Genomic DNA, 22,446 nt, shown 5'->3' with positions numbered 1-22,446 from the left:
TTTGACGTTTTTAGTTTTAGAAACTAATTATACACCTTTACACCAAATTTGATAACCATACGCCAAATAGTTAAGTTGATATAAAATATTTTTAACACATTGTGAGGCAGTAACAAAGTAAAGAAGTTCAATGTTTGAATGCATTTTTCTCAGTTCCACTTTTTGCTGCAAATTTCATACGAAGGAATCTTTTGTTCGAAGGTGAAAGTATTCTGATACCACAATCAAGATGTTTCTGAACTGAAATTTACTCAGGAATTGGGCTATCTACTTTATTTTGTTTTAGGTTGTAGTCCTCAGTGATAAAAAACTAATTTTTCAAAAACTGACAGTGGACAGATATGCATCTCATAGTTTGAGGTAATAACTCTTCCTGAAATATTTACATTTAAGTTGTTAAAACTAGATAGCCCGAGGTCCCATATCCCCCACTTTATATTCAAGCAGTCAAAATGATGCTTAATAGCTTGATTTGCATATCATAGATTTCTTAATGAAAAGTGACACATCATCTTATGCAGGTATGTAAATTTGTCCCAGAGAGCTGAAAGTTTGCACAGTATACCTACATCTGAAGCTAAATCTCCCCTGCAAATTTCATTCCGATCACTTGAGCAGTTCAAAAGTTTGACCTCTAGCCAGTGTCCCCCCTTAAAGGACGTCTCTAGGACGTCCCCTGGAGCTCCTTCTTTGGATGTGGGACGTTAGGACATTTTCGGGACGTCCCTGGGATGTTTGGTGTTGTCTGGGTTGATGCTGCTCTGCGGCGCGACACCGAGCCGATGGTCCCTCGAATGAGATGTCCAACCAGCCGGAATGCTTGACTAGTGGTGTCGTTTTTTTCCCGCGGCCGCAGTGCGACCACCACGTGAATGGCAGTGGGCTCACGTGTTCACGAACAAGACGAAGCAGACGACAACGAAACCGACGACCACAGTGCCGACGACAAAGCGATTCTAAAGCGATAAGACGACTGAAACTACTTTTCTGCGGATGCTCACAAACTAAGCCATCACAAACAACACAATGTTATGAAGGGCAGACATGCAGGAGAATCAAGCTGATACCGGGGCGTCTCAAACGATAATCTACGATGATGTACGCGCAGCCCTATGTAGCCGGGAAGCCGGAAAGGGATGACTACAATTAGCATGGCGGCGGCACCTTTTCCGGAATGCGCACGCTTGTGCATTCGCTTGGTGACATTGGTCTACTCCCTCCATCCTGGGTACTCCACATCCACAATATTGGCAGTGTGGCCAGGAGGGAAAGGGGGCACCGTCTAGGCCGCTCCAGAAGCCATGTTGCTTATGGTTCTGAAAATGAATTACATATAAAAAAGGATCTTGCACTTATCTCAGTTACCCCTTCAGTGCCGTGAACATTTACTTAAAGTAATTTCCGCTTGCATTCTGCGTTGTTAGGAGCAGTCACACTGTTTTTGTTTTAGAACACTATAGCAGAATTGCTATTTTTAAGAACAAGTCTGCAATGAGGCATGAAAAAAAAAAGACTTGAAAGGTTTACTGCATAGGAAGATAAGAATTTTGAAGCATGAGTTCACAATGTATGATAGGTGAAATATAGTTCAGCGCCTGAAAATCTCTTGAGGGGGATTAAGAAGGCATTTGGTCGGTGCTGAAATATATTACTTATTATTAGTATTATTATTAATACAATACACATACACATCTTTATTGCACAATACACGAGTACATAAATTACCCAGGCGTGCAAAAGCATGTGTGTGCTCGTGGGCGGAACACTGTTGCAATGGAAAAAAAAAAAATAGTGTTATTACTTTTACACGAAATGATGTACCAATATGCTTCCTGCCTAAAAAAATGGTTTTAAACCCTGAAAAGTTAGACAAAATCCAAGTTACACGTCGGTGGTGTTCGACTTCCGTTGTCCGCTGCAGGCGATCGACCAGACTACTCATTCTCTTCACTAGGTGCTTACTACCATTCAGCACGTTCGCAGCAGTCGGCGGCTTGTCCCAGAGAGAGTGCCCCTCGGTTCTCCGGGCTCTTTTTTTACTTGGTGGGAGCAGGGGAACTGCCCCCCAAGCTGTTGGCACACTCTGCCACGGGTGACAAAGAAGTTGCAGATCACATGGGGCTGATGGCGATTGCACACCAATCGGGGCTCCTTCAGGTTTGCCTGACCTGGTCTTGGAGTATGCTATGTTTGGAGCTCACGTCCCACCCCACTTGCAAGTTTTGTCCTCTTAGAAAAAGAAAACTAATCAGCAGTGACAGGTTGTAGTCTTGTAGTCGCCTGGGTTGTGTCCAATGACGCTGGGGTCTTTGGTTTAGAGGTTGGGCTGAAGCTTCATTTTTGAGAGAAGGCACTAAGTTAGGTTCATCTTGGAATTTCAGCGGAGTCATGTACAGGGGCTTTATTGTCACGTGTTGACTCTGCAGAATCTTGAATAGGAGCTTGATCTTCGGCTACCGGCATTGCCAGGATTGGATCAAAGTATGGTGGGTGGTGTCTCTTCATCTGGCTTAGATGAACGACTCAAGTGTCTGCTGCTTGGTTTAGGCGTTTGAACTTGGGTGCAAACTTCTCAGATTTTTGTAGGATAGGTGTTTGTTGTACCCATACGAAGTCGCCAATGGCAAACGATGCATCACGGTGGATCCTTTTGACTGCACCATGCGTGAGTGGTGGAGGTGGGTGAAAGTGATAAAAAGACTTTACTTTGGCAGATACAGTGTAGACCGCATATAACGTATGTCGCGGGAGTCGCCAAAATCTGCACTAAAATCGGTACCACGCTATAACCAAAACATCAATTTTTCAGGCCAAAATGCATGCCATCAGACAACTTACCTTTGTAAAAGAATTTATTTTATGTTAGATGAAAAATAAAGCTTAGTTTGAGGAAATTATTTCACCAGACTAGTACACTTCTCTCTCAAGTGTGTCACACATTTTGAAAGAAATGAGCGACTTTTGCCTGGCGCAGCCTTTTAACGGCGTCGCGGGTTGTGGACGGACGTTGCGAGCATTCAGTATTGCTAACGCTAATCACTTTTCTCCGGTGATGAAAACGCGTGAAAATTCGCATCCTTTATACGGTACGCGCCAGTAATACCTTCAACTTGAGCGCAGGCATGAAATGCTCCAAATAAGAAATCTAGGCGATGTTCGAAAACGCAAATGCTTAGAAAGCACTACTGTAGTCGAAGTAAACAAACACGACGACACGGGTGTTTCTGCCGTCTTGAGAGTGCCACCATGACATCGCCGCACTAGTAGGTGGATCTTCCCTTCTAGTACGTGCTGGGTTATCATAGGGACACACAACGAAAATTCACAGTCAAGGATAGCGCTTTTACGCGGAACGATGAGCTTCTACCACGCCGTCTCCGTCGACGATCAAAACCGACGCCATGTTTGCGGATAGAAGCGGCCGGCCGGCCAGGCCGGCCCGCGACCGGTATGCAACGCACGCGAACACTTCTCCTCGACCTGTGATTGGTCCACGACCATCTCTGTCTTTGCGGTTGTTTCCAACGTTTCCAACCCAGGTAAAATTTTTGCAAGTGGGACCACTTGAAGTGGTTTATCGAACAGGGACCACTTGGCAAGTGGGAGGCTAGTGGGACCACTTGAAGTGGGACCGCTTGAAGTGGGACCGCTTGAAGTGGGACTGCTTGGCAAGCGGAATCGCTTGGCAAGTGGGACCGCTTCTGGATTTTCAGTGGGTTCAGAATCGGGGTTTGGAATCTGTTTTATTAAAGCCTTTAAATCATAAATAAAAATAATGTCATAACATCCGTCACTTATGTATAATACAAAAAAATTACATGAACATACGCAGGTACTGAGAATTAACAGGCCGGGATGGTGGCTAGGGAGGGGGGCATAGCACACATTATTAAAAGTTTCATATTGTGTTGAGGTTAGCAGCTTAGTAATGCCTTGAAGCTAACTTGACACTTGCTGACTGAACATTGTATTTGCTCAAGAACATAGAATTACCAAAAGTGTGAGTAATAGCTCCAGAAGCCGCAAACTCGGCCACAGACTCCAAGTGGACCTCTCGTATTGCAACTGCAAAACATGTTAATTAAAAAAAATGCAAAAGAAACACCAGGCATGAGCAGAAATGAAGCAGGGTACTTGACCAGCAAACAAAAACAAAAAATATTCCCAGTGATAAATTGCCACAAAAAACACACTGCAACTTCTTCACACAAAATTAAAACAATACACGTTTTTTGTCACACGGGTTCCATATCTGGCATGTGGGACGAAAAAAAAATGAGGCACCTCAACCTAGAGCATGCGAGGAAATATGGATTAGGCAAAACAAAAATGTGTGAAAATCACGGATTTTTCGTGAACACCTTCCAGCGGCGTGGAGAGATATCAACACTGCTTTAACGCATACCAGAAGTGTCAACATTCAAGGCTGCACCCTTGTGGAAAGAGGTGCATACAATGATAGTGAAACCAACAAATATACACATAGTTCTACTCCAACAAGAAAAAACCAGCAGACAAAACAGGAACAATGACTGGGATAGAATATTGTTAAATTTTATGAGTTCTACATTGGCATCTCATAATTGCAAACTTATGTGATGGACATCATACAATGTAAAAGGTGTGCGAGTGGCATGAAAATGGAAAATGAAAGCTGGTAACTAAAATATAGTAGATACCTTTTTAAACATTCTAATCATTTGGCTGTCGCAGTGGGGCACCTGCAATCCTATGAAAGAAAATCTGTCAAACCTTGAATTCCTAAAAACAAATATCACCATAAGTTTTGATTCCATAAAATTCAAACTTTTAAAAATGTATTCACGACTCCAGCGAAACCATAGGGTCGGGTCAGGTAAAGGTTGGTCAGGCAAAATGGCAAACGAAAGGAAGTCGTTTTCGTCGTTCAACACGTGAACCACCGCTGCAGCGTAAAATGTGTGTTATGAATGCAAAGCACTTCATCGACGGTAAAAACCTTCCAGTCGGTGCGTAGAAATGACACGGCGGAAGCATAAAAATAATTACTGGAAACAATGTTAGTTTCTATGCTGGCTACGAGAACCATGCAAGCAGTGATAGCAGACGACAGAGTCTAAACGACCTCCTTTCTTGAGCTTCTCAATGTTGCTGCTACGCGGCGTCGATTTCACTGGAGTCACCAATAGTCCACATACTGCCGTTAAAAAATGGGGTAAATAAAAACAAATCTGACATATACAAAGGGGGTTACATTACATATTTTGCCGCTTCAGGCTTTTGCACACATCTTTTATCTTTTGGGAGAGGATGGTAGAAATGTTATCGATGGCGTCTGCAACTGGGACCCTAGCCTTCGTGCCCCAGTGTGTTACTGTCTCTGTAAAATAGCAACAAGCAAATTCAGTCGGGCACGAGTAATGCACCCATAAAATAGAACATGACTTCACTTACCAATCATAAGAGCGACTTTCTCAGGGGTCATCTCTTTCCGCAAGATGGTGTCGGGCTTGTGGTAGTCTTTTGGGGCTAATTTGCCCCCATAAGTGCGGTCCGCCAGCCCCTGACGTCCCCGAAGTGCCTGAGCTATGTCCTTAGCCACGAGTGCTGGCTTCCGTTGGCCGAAGGCTTTTTTTTGCCTGGTGGGCTCCGATAGTGATGCCACTTTTCAGATGGAACTGAGAATAGAAGCAGTATAGACATAAATTAGGGGCAACCTCAGGGAAATGCTATTTATATGCTTACCCTGCCACCGCCGACATCTGCGAAGGGTGCATGGCCTGCAGCTTGCGGGTCAGCCACTGAGGAGAGGTGAAGGTTCCACAAGTATGTTTTACCAAAATCGTGTAAACTTCTCCATTAATTTTAGGGGACACTAGTGTCTCATTGATGCAGATATTATACCTATTTCCGGTGGTGAGGCCAGGACTTCACTCTGGGCTGGTTGGTCAGTGATAGATGACATCTTGGAGGGGTCCTTGGAGGGTCCTCGGAGGGGTCCTCGGAGGGGTCCTCGGAGGGGTACTTGGAGGGGTACTCGGAGGGGTCCTCGAAAGGCTCCTCGAAAGGCTCCTCGGAGGGGTCCTTGGAGGGGTTCTCGGAGGGGTCCTCTGAGGGTTCCTCGGAGGACTTCTTGGGGGCAGAGCCATCTGACTAACGGCAGGGGCCCTTGGGGGGTTGCTCGGAGGCACCGTTCTCCGTGCACTTGGCCTTGCCGTCGGTTCAAGTGATGTGCAAACTGAAACAGATCCATACTCCGAGTCCCTGAAGAGAACAGTACAGCACAGATACCAGGTTATAGATAGACCACTGCAAAATATTTGTTACATGGTGTACACAAATATTCCTGAAAATTGAACTGTGACTGCCCTGAGCATAAAATTACATGGAGTAACTTTCAGTATAAGGTTGCTATCTCCTTACCTTGATGAACTGCCTGCGTTCCTGGCAGCTGAACAGGCCCCCTGCACTCCAGCATTTCCTTAACTAGAACAAATGAATAACCATCCCTTAGTTTGAACTCCCTGGTAGAAACCTCTATAAGAAATTCAACCCCGAGTTAAAAGTGAAGTCACCAAATTATCAATTCGCCAATACCTTAAGCAGCAGTATTATGATGCAACTTTCTATTTGACAAAGATGAAAATGTGCACAAACCGTGGTGTCAAGAAATGAATTACCAAAAACATTTTCTATCCAAGGCACACCAGTCCCCAAGACTATGCTCGTAAGAATCACAGGCACTATTATGAACATCGGATCACCATATTTGTACTTACGCGTTGCCAACTGGCCAATTATAGTTCCACTCATGGTTTCGACGATATTAGTAAGCTGCGCCTTTTCTCTGGTAGCTTCTTCGTAGCGACGGCGCCAGTACCGTGCCTCTGTTTGTGCGCGCTTTAACTCAGAGGCAGAGACAACGTAATCATCGGTGTCGCTGTCCGATTCTGGGGCAGGACGTGGTCTTTTTCTGGAGACCTGCACGAGAACATGTTTGGTAGATTGCAGGTAAACAAATGTTGAAAGCATGTATGATATGCATATTGCAGTACACACCTGTACAGCAGAGGCAGCTTCATTCTTCTTCTTGGCATTTTCGCGTTGCTCTTCTAATGTCCTCTGGTAAGCAGAACTCTTTGACGCCAACTGGAGAGCCTTCTGTCTTTTTTTGTCATGTGAAGTCTGGCGGGAGTCCTGAAACATGAAGCATAGAAGTTGCTCACAAAAGTATGAGAAGTTGTTTAAACAAAAATTAATATTAAAATACATTCCCCTTTTTGTCATAACCAATTCATATATTGGTCAATGTCGTCCCATATCAACTACGGAAGAGTAATTCAACAAGACCAATTTAAACGCAATGTTTTTCATAATTCACTTTTCCCTCGGGCAATTCAGATTTACGTTCCTTTTTCTTCAGGCTATTCAAGACTGAAATTCCCTTCGTAATTAGAGTCATGCTTTGTTCAATGGAAAGTCTTATTCAGGCATTAACAATATATTTTCTTAAAAATTGCTTTTATAAGTTGTTCATCTATTTTATTTTCTATTTTTTAACACAGGTCCATTCCCATGATGGCTCTCAGGGAAGAGCCACAGTGTTGCTCAAATAAACAAACTAATAAGTGTCATAACTGAGCATAACATACCAGCTTCGACGATTGCTTCTGAGAAGCGGGAGCATCATGCTCGCTTCCCTCCCCCTGCTCCAAATCCGAAGGGTGAATAATAGCCTTGCGCACCCTTTTCAATGCCCTTTTGGCTTCCAGCTCTTCCTTGGACCCTGTAATTTAATAATAATTAGTTCAGCAGTACTGTCACCATTTCTTAGTATAGTACCTAGAAAGTGCATGCAACAGAGTTTAGTACTTTCTATGCCAAAGCTTTACAATGTATATATTGTAAACGAAAAGTTCCGCCTTCCGCGAGGACCTGATTTTTGCGAATTTCGCGACGCAAATAATACGGAAACATATTTCTCTGTGGTGACAAATACATAGCATACCAAACCGATTCACAAAATTTCTTGCTCGCCTTGCCAAATTCGCGAAATATTGAGCCCGGGAAAATAAAGTCGGTTAGGGTTGACAATTGAGCTAGTTGGTGATCCACAACAGCAATTTTAAGTAAAAGACGAGGACTGCGCGCCGTGTCCCTTTCTTGTCCTCGTTTTTTGTGCTGAAATAAAAGTAAAGTAGATGCCGTAGCCTTGTATGGCCTATGAGACGTGCGAACTGCACGTCTTATAGCCTGGAGCGCGGGCTAGCTCGCGCTTGTAGCTTTAGCTGCAGTGCAGTATAAGCGGAGCGTTGTGACAGTTGCAATCTTTTTTAAGCATTCAGCGATGTAGACGACGGACGCCCTATGTCGGACATTATTTACAGTTACAATACCCACTAAGCTCCGCGCAGAAACGTTTCTCCGACGTGACGCACCGCATGCATGTGCTCACCACACTCTTTATAATACAAGGAGTTGTGTGAACGAACATGCAATTACTTACCTGCGAGAAGCAGCACCTGCGAAGAGTAGGATCCTGTATTTTCGGAGTTCTCTACGTCTTCCCAGTACGTTGTGTAGACGCCATTCTTGTCAAAGTCATTTTCATTTAACGGATGGAAGTCCTTAATGCACCGAACGGGCACCACATACACTTTTCTGTCGAATTCATTAAAAAAACGGACCAGCGCGAACATTTTACGTTAGCTAATGCCTGGGCTTTTGTGGTTCCCGTTACGTTTAACTACGTATTTGCGTTCTCCGCGTGTCGACATAGGAGACTAGGCCACTAGGCTTAGAACTGCTAGAACCAGAAAGCGGCTGTGGCTACGGATTTCACGGGGTCGTGACGGATTTGACAAGTTTTTTTTCTCCATCTTGCGATTACATTAGAAATGTGAAGGCAAACGAGGCAAAAAATACTTTTACTTGAAGTATAAATAAACAAAAAGTAAATCTAGCTTTCTGAAATATGTAGACATAACCAGTTTATCCATTCAATTTGTATTTGTCGCAATATGGAGAATTTACCCCACATGACTCAAGGGCAGGTGGGCAGGTGGCAAGCTCCATCGCCATCACCGTTTTCCCCAGCACGTTTCACACTTTTGTAGGCGAATTGTTCGATTCGGCAGAAAATTAATGTCTGTCTGAATTTAACAGATGCTATCTGAAGTGCGAGATTGAAAGACTGCCTAATCCAGCCAACTTTGGTTTGAACGGACTGGACTTGTGCGTGTTCGATTTGGTTGTGCCGTTTTTCCAGTGCTTTTTTTGTGAAAAGAAAAATGAGCAAGTACAAGACTCGAAAGCGCAACCTCGAGCCCGATGCTTGGGATGAACCTTTGCCAAGGTCAACGGAGTATGAATTAAGGAAGAGGACGCTTGCATCTTCAGGTGATGCTCGCCCACCTCTTGATTCGGATGACCCTGACACCTCTTCTGTCAATGCACCGGACGACAGCCTCTTTGAAGATCTGGGTGGTGTTTCAGAACCGAGTGGTAATTCAAGTCCCGAACACAGTGGTTCCACGTTCGCCGATGAAGCTACTTCGTCCAGTTCTTCCAGCTCGCCAATTTTTTTTTTTCGTTTTTTTTTTTTTAAAGTGTGTGAGCCCCCTCAGTAATGGAACTACAATGTCCGTGGGCGACGCCCTTGTCCTTGCCATGGACATTGCCATAAAGTATGGCCTAGCATGGACAGCATCATGCAGTACCTCACAGATTTGTACAAGTAGCCACTGGGATTTCTGTCACTGTTATTGTGAAAAAAAAAATCTTTCTCTGCACTAAAATCGATTTTATCAGCTAAGAGATGGGTTAAAAGCAGGCTTCTTATATTTTTATAACATTACAAACACCAAGTGCTTATCTCTGTTTAAAAGTTTTATGCTAATATTTTCTTTGTAAAATATAAAATGGGATAACTGGTGAAACCTTTGTTCGGGTATTCAAACATTTTATGGGTCTCCTCTTTCTATGTTAGCTCAACTGTAACTGAAAACTTGTCCCATTAATATTTGTTGTAAGTTATTTACTATTCACTTTGCCTATTCTGTTTTGTTTTTATTTTGCGAATTTGTCGAACCAAGTTTGTACTTACTTTTGATATCCTGATTGGTATTTTTATTCCTAATTATTTTTAGCTTGTGCATATGCAAGCAATTGTGCTGAAAACGTCCCTAACAGAGCTGAATACATATGCCAGTTTTGACCTGTGCAAAAGTTTTTTTGTAGTCATTGGTCTTTACAAGACTTCTGGTGAAACAGTCTGAAATTGTTTACATCTCTTGCCATCTTTGAATATCCCATTCATTTCCCTGAATGAGCAGTGGAGGCATCAACCTCAGCTGAGTAATCTACAACCCTGCAGAGTTGAAGTTTTCAAGAAATATTTATGTAGTTGCACCTTGTTGAGAGAGGCATAATCAGCTTACATGTTTTTGATTAAAAATAATTATGCTCAGTCCAGTTCAGTTAACTGTAGCAAGTCATTAACATGGTCTAGTTGGTACTTACTAAAATAAAAACTGCAAAAGTGTGATGACGAACAACAAAGGTGACCCACAAAATATAGGTCACAAGTTTTGCCTGCTAGTGTGGTTTCTGCACTGTTTTTTCTTTAATAATTAGGATACTTTATCTAAGCTGGAAAGGAGTCAAGTGTATTAATAAATTAGACTTGCCTCTCCAAGTGCATTTTGGAAATACACAATAACCTTTAGTACAAAGTGTATGACTTAAAGTCAACTGTCAAATTCTTGGCAGTTGCACTGAACTGGACATCAGAGACCATTTAATTGTGAGTGGACACCATCTTTAGCTGAAGGGAACTATTCATCCGTAAACCATTTGAAGGCAAGTGGGACCAGTTCAGAAACCAGTTGCAATCCAAGTGGTCACAAGTGGGACCACTTGAAGTCAAGTTGGACCAGTTGTAGTCCAAGTGGTCCCACTTCAGAAACCACTTGCAATCCAAGTGGTCACAGGTGGGACCATTTGCAGTCCCAGTGGTCACAAGTGGGACCACTTGAAAGCAAGTGGGACCACTTGAAATCCCACTTCATATTTTCACCTGGGAACGCAGCGAAGGAACGCACGCACGTGAATGACACGTGCGTGCATCCCTCCGTCGCTATGGCAACTGAAGCCTCTCTCTTCGCTTCTCCCCGCTTCTTCGAGCAACCTCCATGCCATCCTTGCCCCCGTGAGTGCCGCTTGCGGTTAGTGCCGTTATCTAGTGTCACACAGGGAAGCGTGCTCTCTGCGTCAATCAGTCGGCGCGGTGCGCCGGGCTGTTCCGAAAACCGCACTATAACCGCTATTTCCCTTCGCGCGCCTGCATTTTAAGTGGTATGTAATTACATGGAGTTCTATGGGAGGCGAACTGGTGGTTTAAAAAAGCCGCATTATACCCGGTCCTGCACTATAAGCAGTTACGTTGTAAGTGGTCTATACTGTAATGGCAGTTTTATAATCGCATAGACCAGAGCCCTGTCTCATTAGTCAAACCCAGCAATAAAAGTTGTCTTTTTGTAGATTGAGAAGCAACATTCTGATTTTCGGGCACGTTTTCTCATGTGTACGCCAATGAGAGAAGTCTACTTCGCGCTAGCGCTTAGTTATGTTGATTTATTAAAATATTATTTTAATTAATCTATAGGCACTTCACAGCAGTAAGTTATTCAAGCCTCCACCAGCTGGTGCTGAGCTAGGCCGCCATGGCTGCCCTTCAGATCTGATCGCGCCTGCTATTCTAGCCTACAGAATACATTGTTTGCGGCTGTTAGCTGGCGATGGGGGACGGCGGTGGAACGCTTAAACAGCGTCCGGCGGGCAAAACATGCTCAGTTGTAGGCTGCAAAAACTGCAGTGTGTGGAACCACGCTGTGTGCACCAAACATGCCCCGCTAGCGCACAATGACTGTCCGTGTTTGGTGCCATTTTCGCTGCATCGGTTCCCCAGCGGAAAGAACGAAGAACGCCGTCGACAGTGGTTGGTGAACATGGAAAGAAAAAACTTTAATCCTGAAAAAAGCGCAGTGGTAAGTACCGTTACATCGAGAGTACGGCTGCGTCGTGTGATTGCGGACAATGTGCCCTGCTCGAAGCGAGATGCGCAGAACCGGCAATGTCTACGCCGCGAACACCGCTGGTACCTGCTGCGTCGCGTGATCGCAGACGCTATGCCTAGTGTAGTACGTGCTTCACGCGCATTTGTAAAGATTATTGTAGCACGTAAGACGCTGCTTGTCTGCCTTAGCACAAACACTTGATCGCTCGCTCATTTGTTGTTGTTTTTTTTGTTTTTTTTTTCTTCTCGGCATCATTGCAGAGGATCTACACCGGCGGTGCTCGCCGTGCTCGCGGCGTAGACATCGCGGTTCAGCGCATCTCGCTTCGAGCAGGGTAGTCTCGTGCGGGAAAACTTCCAGAGCGGGATGATGGGCACAAGCGCGCGTTGGTTTGGAAAGCAACAGCATACTTTGGCGAATGCTGATATAGCCTGCACCATGTCGTGTTTTGTTTTCAAATTCGAGATTTAATGAAGGATGCTTCAGGAGTTTGGCCCCCACTGTTTGAGAAATTCAACAAAATATAAAAAAAAAACTAGTCTAACTTTGCAGTTAGGTGCAAGCTTGGGAGTAACTTTAATTTGATCAGCTGTTTCTTTTTTTAAGGCATATTTGCCGAACACATGCTGATTTTACGTACCCATCAAATTCGACATGTCAAATGTCATTGATGACCATAATTGACCATAATTAATTGACCTTTGTAGTTTAATTGTCCTTTGCACTGCATACTAGAAGTAGCTGCACACAAGTGGGAAGGCAAAGAAGTGTACAGTATGAACACATGATGTATTTGATTCTCATTGAAATAAATGAAAGTGAAATGTTTGTTTTTCAGAAAGTTTTTATTGCTTCAGAATGTGCTTTAAATTTACTCGAACAATGCAATCACCTCACTGACACTGCATTGCATGCAAACATGCTCATATAACTTTGTGCAACACTAAACAAACCCACTACAGCAATGGTGTCTTCATACTTTGCTACCCACCTGGAGGCAGAGGTCGGCATTTTAGGTTGCCCTCAATCACCGTCACCCTCACAGCTACATTCACCTTCAGCCCCTCACTCACCCTCATCCTCGCAGTCACCCTCACGGCCCTCACCGCCCTCACGCACTCATACCCCTCACGCCACTCACCGGCTTCATAGCCCCCACGCACTCACCGTCCTCACGCACTCGCCACCCTCACACTCATTCCCCTCACGCCCTTCACCGCCCTCACGCATTTATACCCCCCCACGCACTCACCGCCCTCACACCCCTCACCGCCCTCACACCCCTCGCCGCCCTCATTCCTCTCACGCCCTCATGGCCCTCACTCCCCTTACTGCCCTCACGGCCCTCACACCCTTATGGACCGCATGCACTCACCACCCTCATGCCACTGCGGCCTGCTTCAGGCGGGGCAATTTCGCCCAGAAACTTGACGTCACAACACCAGCAACACGGGCCGCCCGCGTTTACACGCAGCAACCAATTGCTGCAATTCGCCATCATCACCATGAAATTTTATTTTTCTTGCACTATTTAGACAGAATTGCGCACTATAAACATGTTTTTATGCATTTAAATCTCGTTGAGAATACTAATACATCTTTCTGAAACAGTTTAGTTCCAAAAACGATCAATTTCAAACCAGAACCAAGTCTTTTGTTGACATCATCACCGGCACGCAGTGTCACGTGACAATATTGCATCCCTGATAGGATGCAACCGCTTCAAACGTCTTCAAATTGCTCTGAGTTGCTCGCTTGTTTCGAGCCGGACCCGATCTCAGCAATTCGTGTCGATCTAGGGAAAGCTAGGCAACAACAAGTTGCTCCATCTGAAGGTGGACTCACGCCCCTTACACAATCACCGCCCTCAGGCACTCATGGTCCTCATGCCACTCACTCACTCACTGCCTTCATGCACTCATGGCCGGCCCTCACACCCCTCATGCACTTACTGCCCTCATAGCCCTCACGCCCCTTAGGCACTCATGGCCTTAACGACACTCACCGCCCTCACGGCCCTCACTCACCCTCACACTCATGAATTTCCCTGGTTCAGAAACTCACTCACCCTCACCTCACCTGTGAAGATGAGAATGAGTGTGGGAGAGTGAAGGCCCTCATGAGTGAGGTTTGCCGAGGTATGCCTGGAGGTCCAAGGCGGTGTAGCACTATTCACACGGATTGCAGCTTTTACAACTCATGCCTTACATTTAAATCCTGTATAATCAGTCGGGATTTCAAACCACTAAATGCATACCTGAATGATTTTAGGAGGATTGTTGCAGATGAAACATGTATTCACTATTTTTATTGAGGGAAAAAATAAAGATTGACTAAATGCAAGCATTGCCTCTCATGTGCATCTGTATTCAGTTTGTTTATTTTTGTTTCAGGTTTGCTCCATCCACTTCCCCGATGGAAGGCCAACTCTTATGAACCCCTATCCAACTCAACACCTGGGAGAGGAAAACAGGGTAGGCGTAACATTCTCCACCAAACTACCTGGTGTTGTGTCATGCAGCAATAAATGTGTTTTTCTGACTGTCTGTAATTTTCTGTCCAAACACAGGGTGGTGCACAAGGGCAGGAGGAAGATGAATTATCCGTCTCAAGGCACTCGACCCACTGCAGGACCTTCGCCCAGTCTCGCAGTGAACCTAGATGGCATTGTGTCCCCTGATACACAACTGCCAGCTGACCCGGAGGACGCAAGCATTGCCACAGACCCCAACCCTGCTGCATCATCGCTGACCTATAGCATGCTTCGCCACACAGAGACCGTGTGCCCCAACCGCGGGTGCGACTGTAAGAAGAAAAAAAACTAAAGAGCAGGGAGTGCGGTATGAGAAAACTGCCCCTGATCATAGCTGCAGCTCGTCAGTTGTGGCCATGCCACCGAAAGTCACGGAAAGGGCCAGTCAAACGACTTCAACAATGCACGAGACCATCCCCGACAGCCAGTTTCGCTTTTAGAGCGCAGCTCTTAGGGGCCCGTTTCCGGCTTGAGCGGCGTCGCCGTCGGCGTCGCCGTCGCCGTCGCCGTCGGCGTCGGCGTAACCGCGCGGTGCATCATGGGAAATGTCCCATAATGCACCGCGCGAGCCCCCCACCGGGGTCACGTGACCTCGTGGGGGGCACGTGACCCCGGTGCATCATGGGAAATGTCCCATAATGCACCGCGCGAGCCCCCCACCGGGGTCACGTGACCTCGTGGGGGGCACGTGACCCCCCGAGGTCACGTGACCCCCCGAAGTCACGTGACTACCCTGAGGTCACGTGACCCCCTCCTCGAGGTCACGTGACCCCCCGAGGTCACGTGACCCCCGCCGATGTCGCGTGACCCCCCGATGACGTCATCCTCACTGATGACGTCACCGGCATCCACATCGTCATCGTCATCATCACTGATGACGTCACCGGCATCCACATCGTCATCGTCATCATCACTGATGACGTCACCGGCATCCACATCGTCATCATCACTGATGACGTCACCGGCATCCACATCGTCATCGTCATCATCACTGATGACGTCACCGGTGTCCGCATCGTCATCGTCATCATCACTGATGACGTCACCGGCATCCACATCGTCATCGTCGTCATCACTGATGACGTCACCGGCATCCACATCATCATCGTCATCATCACTGATGACGTCACCGGCATCCACATCGTCATCGTCATCATCACTGATGACGTCACCGGCATCCACATCGTCATAATCACTGATGACGTCACCGGCATCCGCATCGTCATCGTCATCATCACTGATGACGTCACCGGCATCCACATCGTCATCGTCATCATCACTGATGACGTCACCGGCATCCACATCGTCATCATCATTGATGACGTCACCGGCATCCGCATCGTCATCGTCATCATCACTGATGACGTTACCGACATCCGCATCGTCATCGTCATCATCACTGATGACATCATCAGTGACGTCACTGATGTCGTCACCGGCATCCGCATCGTCATCATCACTCATCACTCGCTGATGACGTCATCATCACTGATGACGTCATCAGCGACGTCACTGATGACGTCACCGACATTCGCATCGTCATCGTCATCATCACTGGTGAAGTCATCAGTGACGTCACTAAGGACGTCATCAGTGACGTCAGTGATGACATCATCGGCACTGGGGGTCACGTGACCCCCAAGGTCACGTGACCCCCCACTGGTTAGTTTAACCCCCCCCAGTGCCCTTCCCTCCTCCTCCTCAAGAGCTGCGCTCTAATTCGGTGTTACAGGGAGTTGTAAGCGGCTTTCATTTTTTTACTGGGTTATCGAAGCCTGTTTTTTATGAGTATGTGACACTGGCGACATCTCTCGCTAAAGCCTCATTTGTCATGTCTGTTGAGGACCAGATTCTGCTGGGTGATTTTACGTCAGTTCATGCAATGATGGTCCGGGTCATAATTTTGATATTTTTGTTAAAAATATATATGAAAGCCGTGTTCTTGGGATGAACATTAAGCTATATATGAATGCCGTAACAAATTTTTTCGCTGAGATATAAAATAGAGAAGCTCGTGGCATGGAAATCAAGATTTCACTATGCTACTTTGCGCAGTCGTCATTTTCTCATCAAAGTTTCACGTCACCATAACTTTTCTAATGCATTTTACAAAAGATATACAACACATACACAAAAAAGTAAAAATATCAATAAATTATTTCTATGCAAACAAAACTATCAAACATGGCATAAAAACGCATTTCAGAGACATATTCACAATTTTTTTTCCAAATAAACCATTTGTCATAATACTTCACAAAACATATCAAAATGTGCGCCTATAAATATTCTTTACGAATGTATAGAGATAATATGCCTACCCTTAATTGTCTTCTTGTTATTATTGCGGAAATGCAGCTGATTTCTCGAAATGTGGCAAGATTGGGCGTCAAGATTTCAAAAACTCCATCTTTTATTTTTTTTTAAACTTTCCTTGGCACTTTGCAGTGACTTGAACTAACTTGTGATGACAAAACATTGAGTAACATATGACCTCCAAACGGGAAAAGCTACGACACACCTTCACTCGGAGTGAGCCGACGTCTTCGTCATAGCGGCTTTGCCGCACAGCACGAGATATTTTGAGCGTTAGTTATGGCATGTATTTTATATTTTTTAAATTCTTTTTTTCAGAAGGCGTTAGTATAACTGACACGAAAATGTACTTTAGGCTGGAATACCATTACTTAGCTTACAATTCACAAAAACAGAACGGCCCCACTCTGCAAATTCGCTAACTATGCATACCTAAGCTTAAAACTCAGTTGCGCAAGTGGCCATGTATACATCCGGCCTCTCGGCATATGATGACTTCCACAGATGAGATGCCTGGATTCCTCTCACAGGTTTTACGGTGGTCCACTCTACTTGCTTCACCGCACGAAACTCTCGGACCCGTTCCGCAGACAGGTGGAACATGCAGAGATTTGTTACTTTTTCACGCAGCACTTCCACAAAGTCTTTAGCGGTGACAATCGTTGAGTTGAGCGAAGATCTCAAGTTGGTGAGCGTTGCATTGTGTTTAAGAACACCACCTACTCCATCACAAGCGCTTTTTCCGTGTCCGGTGGCTGAAAAGATCCATCTTGCCAAAGAGTACGGCTTCCAAGATAATTCGTGCAATTGGAAGCGATTCTTGAGATGCGCCGCCGCTCCGTCTGATACAAAAATATTTCAGAAAAGAGCGGGTAATGTTCATCAACATACTCTTCTATGGCTTTTGTGGCTAGAAGAGCGTGAGCTGTGTCATGAGTCGTGTCATCGCTGACAACAACAAAGCTTTCCGTGCCTTGTGTGGACGTAACCACATATGTGAAGAGAGACACTTGAGTTTTTTTCTAATGAAAACTCCGCACTTCGGTTGGGAAGATGACTGTCCAATTTTCCGCAAAATCGAAGTGGAACATCACCGCCTTGGGTGGTAAGGCGGTTCTTGTGTCACGTGTCAGGCTTCGTTGAAGGTCACGGATGTAAGAATGCCTCATATACTTTTCGCTCCATGACTCCAGTTCCTTTAGGAAAGCGGAAGTGTCCATAACCTTTTTGACGAGTTCGCCGGCGTCCCATAACGCGTAACAGATCTCTTCGTCTTCGTCGAGATGGAGCGACTGCAGCGAGATGCTCTGCATTTTTGGGCACTTTTCGCAACGGCGCAGGAAGCAATCGTTTTGTGGAGTGCTGCAGATGTAGATGCGCTTAGAGTCGTCTTCAGTAAATGTCTCCTGTGAGGCATTTGTTATTGCCGTTAAAAGCAACTAAAAATTAACGCAATATATGCAAGCGCACACCTCATGCTCAAGACTCTTTTTTACCCATTTTGGTCGTAGGGAATAGAACTTAGCGATGCCTAGTTCTCAATGGGGATGGTCCTTCCTAAACAGCTGGTAAGCTTCCTTAATAGAGCGGGTCATAAACCTTTTTACGACTTTGGTCTTGTTGTCGTTGATCATGGCTTTGACGACGTCCTTTTTGTTGGGGCTTTGATAAGAGCATGCGAGGTCGTCGCGTGTGTAGTACTCAAGTGCAACTCTCACGTCTTCGGCATTCGCCCTTTTCCCCATGTAGGGATCAGGGGTTGCCCATACACCACCTTTACGCTTCAGTTTTCTTATTTGATCAATCATGTAGGCAGTCGCTTCTGGCTCCAGACGCAATATTTCTTTTTTCGAGAAGCTTGGTGGCAGAAGCTTGTACAATCGCTTGCGTTCCTGGTGGGAACTGCATGCCTTCAGCGCTTCGCGGAACGCGTCAAACCACTCTGCGCAGTACTCACAACTGTCTTCGCCGGTTTTCATGCCATGAACGCCTGACAGCTTTCTTCTAATCGAAGAACTCGCTTGAGCTTGTTTTTTCTTCAAATATGCTTCGCGCCTTTTTTTTCTTAATGGTTTTACGTGGTTTCAATGGAGTTACCGACAGACTAGCAGCACACAATTCTTGACTCACTTCAGCCAGAACTTCATCAGAGTCCTGGAAAGAAGAGTCTGATGTACTCACGTTGTGAGGAGAAGCAATCTCATTCTGGAGGTATTTGTAGCAATGTTGGCATAAAAGGTCAGATTCGTTCACCGTGGAGCCAGTAGCTTTTCCAACCGCACTTTGTTGGGTCTCCCTACCGATACGAGGTGCTTATTGCTATACACTTTCTTGGACTATCTATGGACTATCTTGGACTATCTATCTATACACTGGACTATCTATGGAGACACAAGAAGTGTCTCCATAGATAGTCCACACAGAACAATCGCACGGTGCTGAATCGTTGGGCCATGGCTGTTCGATTTGACACTAGACTCTTATTCGCTTCGTAAATGACAGAACTTCAAACGTCCTCGCAAACGCCTATTTGAGAGGTTCTGAATTCCTCTCTCCCGGCTCGGAATATGCGGTCAGAGTTCGGAAAGAAATTGTTCTTGTGGTTATCAACTTCTGTCTTCCATTGTAGATATAATCGGTGCGTCGCGCATGGTTAAGCTGGTGTTGTTTGTTTGTAGTACCACTTATTGAGCACCAAAGACGCCGAGTCTCCTGTAAGCATAGCGATAGTCAGCCGTCCTTTTTTCTTTTTTACCTTCTAAAAGTTTTTTATATTGTAATGCTTTTGGGGTTTTCGGTGTTGAAGTGTAGTTTGTGTGTGTGTGTGTGTGTTGGGGAAGGGGGTTACGGCAGTAAAATAGATGAGGGGGTTAGGGGTTCGGTCTCGGTCGGTTCGCATAGCGTGGTGCAACCCATCTTTTCAGGTCCTTGGGAGAGGTGCCCGTTCCCGTTGCTGTCCTTAGCCTTGGAGTGATTTAGTTTGTCTGGTTAGGTTCGGTCAAGTCTTTGCGGTCGCATGTCTTGATCTTCCCAATTTTATTTCTTTCCGCTTGGACATGCATTTATTGTCGTTCTTGTGAATAAGCTCAGCTGCGTTTGAGAGTTTGTTTTGCACTGTCCGTTATTTTTGTTTTTCCTCGTCTCTGGGTTTAGATTGAAATGTTTCCTGACCAACTGACATGCATATTTTCCCTTGCAACTACTCTCGCCTTATTTTGCCGTAACTGACTCTTCACAGCTTTGGGTTTCAAGGCAATGTGATGTGCTTACGATTACTAACTACCGCAAGCAGTGACGTTCGCAGGCGTTTCTTGCTCGTGTTAAGGGGCGGGAAAAAGAGGGCAGGGCGGGGGAAAGGGGGGGGGGTATAGTCACACAACGATAAAGCAATGCTCGGAACAGCACGACTTTCCGCTCTCTACGACAGAGTCCCGCTTTCCAGCTTTTGACGCTTCCATGAAGGGGACGTTATGCGGCAAAGCCGCTATAACGAGACGTCGGCTCGCTCCGAGTGAAGGTTTTTCGCAGCTTTTCCCGTTCGGAGGTCATATGTTACTCAATGTTTTGTCATCACAGGTTGGTTCATGTCACTGCAAACTGCCAAGGGGAGTTTAAAAAAAATAAAAGATGGAGTTTTTTAAATATCGACGCCCAATCTTGACACATTTTGTGAAATCAGCCGCATTTCCGCGTTAATAACAAGAAGACAATTAAGGGTGGGCATATTATCTTTATACATTCGTAAAGATAATTCGAAGGCGCGCATTTTGATATGTTTCGTGAAGTATTATAGAAGATAGTTTATTTGCAAACAAATTGTGAATGTCTCTAAAACATGTTTTTATGCCATGTTTGACTTTTTTGTTTGCATAGAAATATGTTATTGATATTTTTACTTCTTTGGGTATGTGTTATCTCTTATGAAATTTACTAAAAGAAGTTATGGTAATGTGAAAGCTTCGATGAGAAAGTGACGACTGTGCAAAGTAGCATAGTGAAATCTTTTCAATTTCCACGCCTCGAGCTTATCTGTTTTATATCTCAGCGAAAAAAAACGTTACGGCGTTCATATATAGTGGAATGTTCCTCCCAAGAACATGGCTTTCATATACACCAACTCATGTTTACAAACAAACCGGAGCGCCCCTAGCGGACGCCACCGGCGCCACGCATGCGCTGTGGATGGTGGGCAAGAAGCCCGCCGTCGCCCATAAACAAACCATTGAATTGCGTTGTTCTCGGCGTCGGTGGGAGTCCCCGTGCTCTTTTTCGCGTTGGAATTGTTGATGCTACGTCCTCCTAACAATGTCTGACTACTTGAGCGGCTTCAGCAAAACTAACGAGGCAAAACTTTGCGTGAATAATGTGACGTGCGGTGATTCATTTCACGTGGACGCCGCAGAATGGGAGCTAAAGCCTGACTCCCACGATGAGATTCTGCTCGCTGTTTTCAGAGCGACGTTGCTCGGACTGCAAAAGCGTAGACCGTAGCTGAGATGGTGGACGTCGATACTGAAAACCGCAAGTAGAATCGGGCATTGCAAGTCGGTGATGGCTACTGGTAACAATAATGATCAACATCTTGTATCTGTTTACACTTAGCCTACTACCCCAACCAACCTTCAGAAGTGTTTTGAGGCCTGCACTTAGTTCTTATCGCAATTACCGGGTCATTGTTTGGTTTACGGGCCGCTGTCGTTTGAACGAGCTGACGACAAAAAGCAGCCAAGTTTGAAAGAGCAGACGACAGTTCGAACGCATGCGTAATGGGGTACGCGAAGCACCGCGTCCCGCGTCAACAAACCACTCGAATGTCACGTTGTCGGCGTCTGTGTGAGTCTGCATACTCTTTTTCGCGTTGGAATTGTCGATTCTACGTCCTCATCGCAATGTCTTACCACTTTAATCGCCTAAGCGAAATTATCAAGGCTCGTTACGCCGCTAAACTTTTCGTAAATAGTTTGACGTGCGGCGCTTCATTCTCATGAACGCCGCAGAAGGGACGCCAAAACCATAATGAGATTCTTCCAGCTATTTTCGGTTGCGACGTCGCTCGTGTTGCAAAAGTGTAGAAGGTAGCGGCGATGATCGACGTCGATACTGAAAATCGGAAGCGGGAACAGACCAAGCGTAACAAGTCGGTGATGGCCATTGGTACCAATGATCAGCATCTTGTATCTACTGTTTACACCGAGCCTACTTAAGTCGTTTGAGGCCTGCAATTACTTCTTATTGCAATCACCGGGTCAAAGTTTGGTCTACGGGCCGCTTTTTTTTGAACGAGCAGACGACAAAAAGCAGACGTTTGAAAGAGCAGACGAAGTTCGAACGATCAGGCGGCCGTGTGAATTTGAAGACGCACTGAACCCGTGGGTGGTTCGGACAACTTGGTGGTTTTCTCTCGTTCATGTTGGAACAAAGCGAATACATCTGGCGACCACAAAGTGTTGCCCGCACACGCAATCATAGTTCGACAGCGTCTGGTTAGCCCTTTTCACGGCTACTATCCATGTTCTCGGACGAACGGAGGGGGCAAAAACA

General features: G+C 45.5%; 1 pseudogene; it reads right to left on the bottom strand.

Moving 5' to 3' along the window:
• Positions 1–5,123: 5,123 nt before the first annotated feature.
• On the bottom strand, positions 5,124–8,678 carry LOC120849706 (annotated as a pseudogene).
• Positions 8,679–22,446: the final 13,768 nt, after the last annotated feature.

Source organism: Ixodes scapularis, unplaced genomic scaffold (assembly GCF_016920785.2).
Source record: "Ixodes scapularis isolate PalLabHiFi unplaced genomic scaffold, ASM1692078v2 PGA_scaffold0__279_contigs__length_252992795, whole genome shotgun sequence".
In the NCBI taxonomy this organism is placed as follows: domain Eukaryota; kingdom Metazoa; phylum Arthropoda; class Arachnida; order Ixodida; family Ixodidae; genus Ixodes; species Ixodes scapularis.
This window is presented reverse-complemented; position numbering and strand designations above follow the sequence as displayed.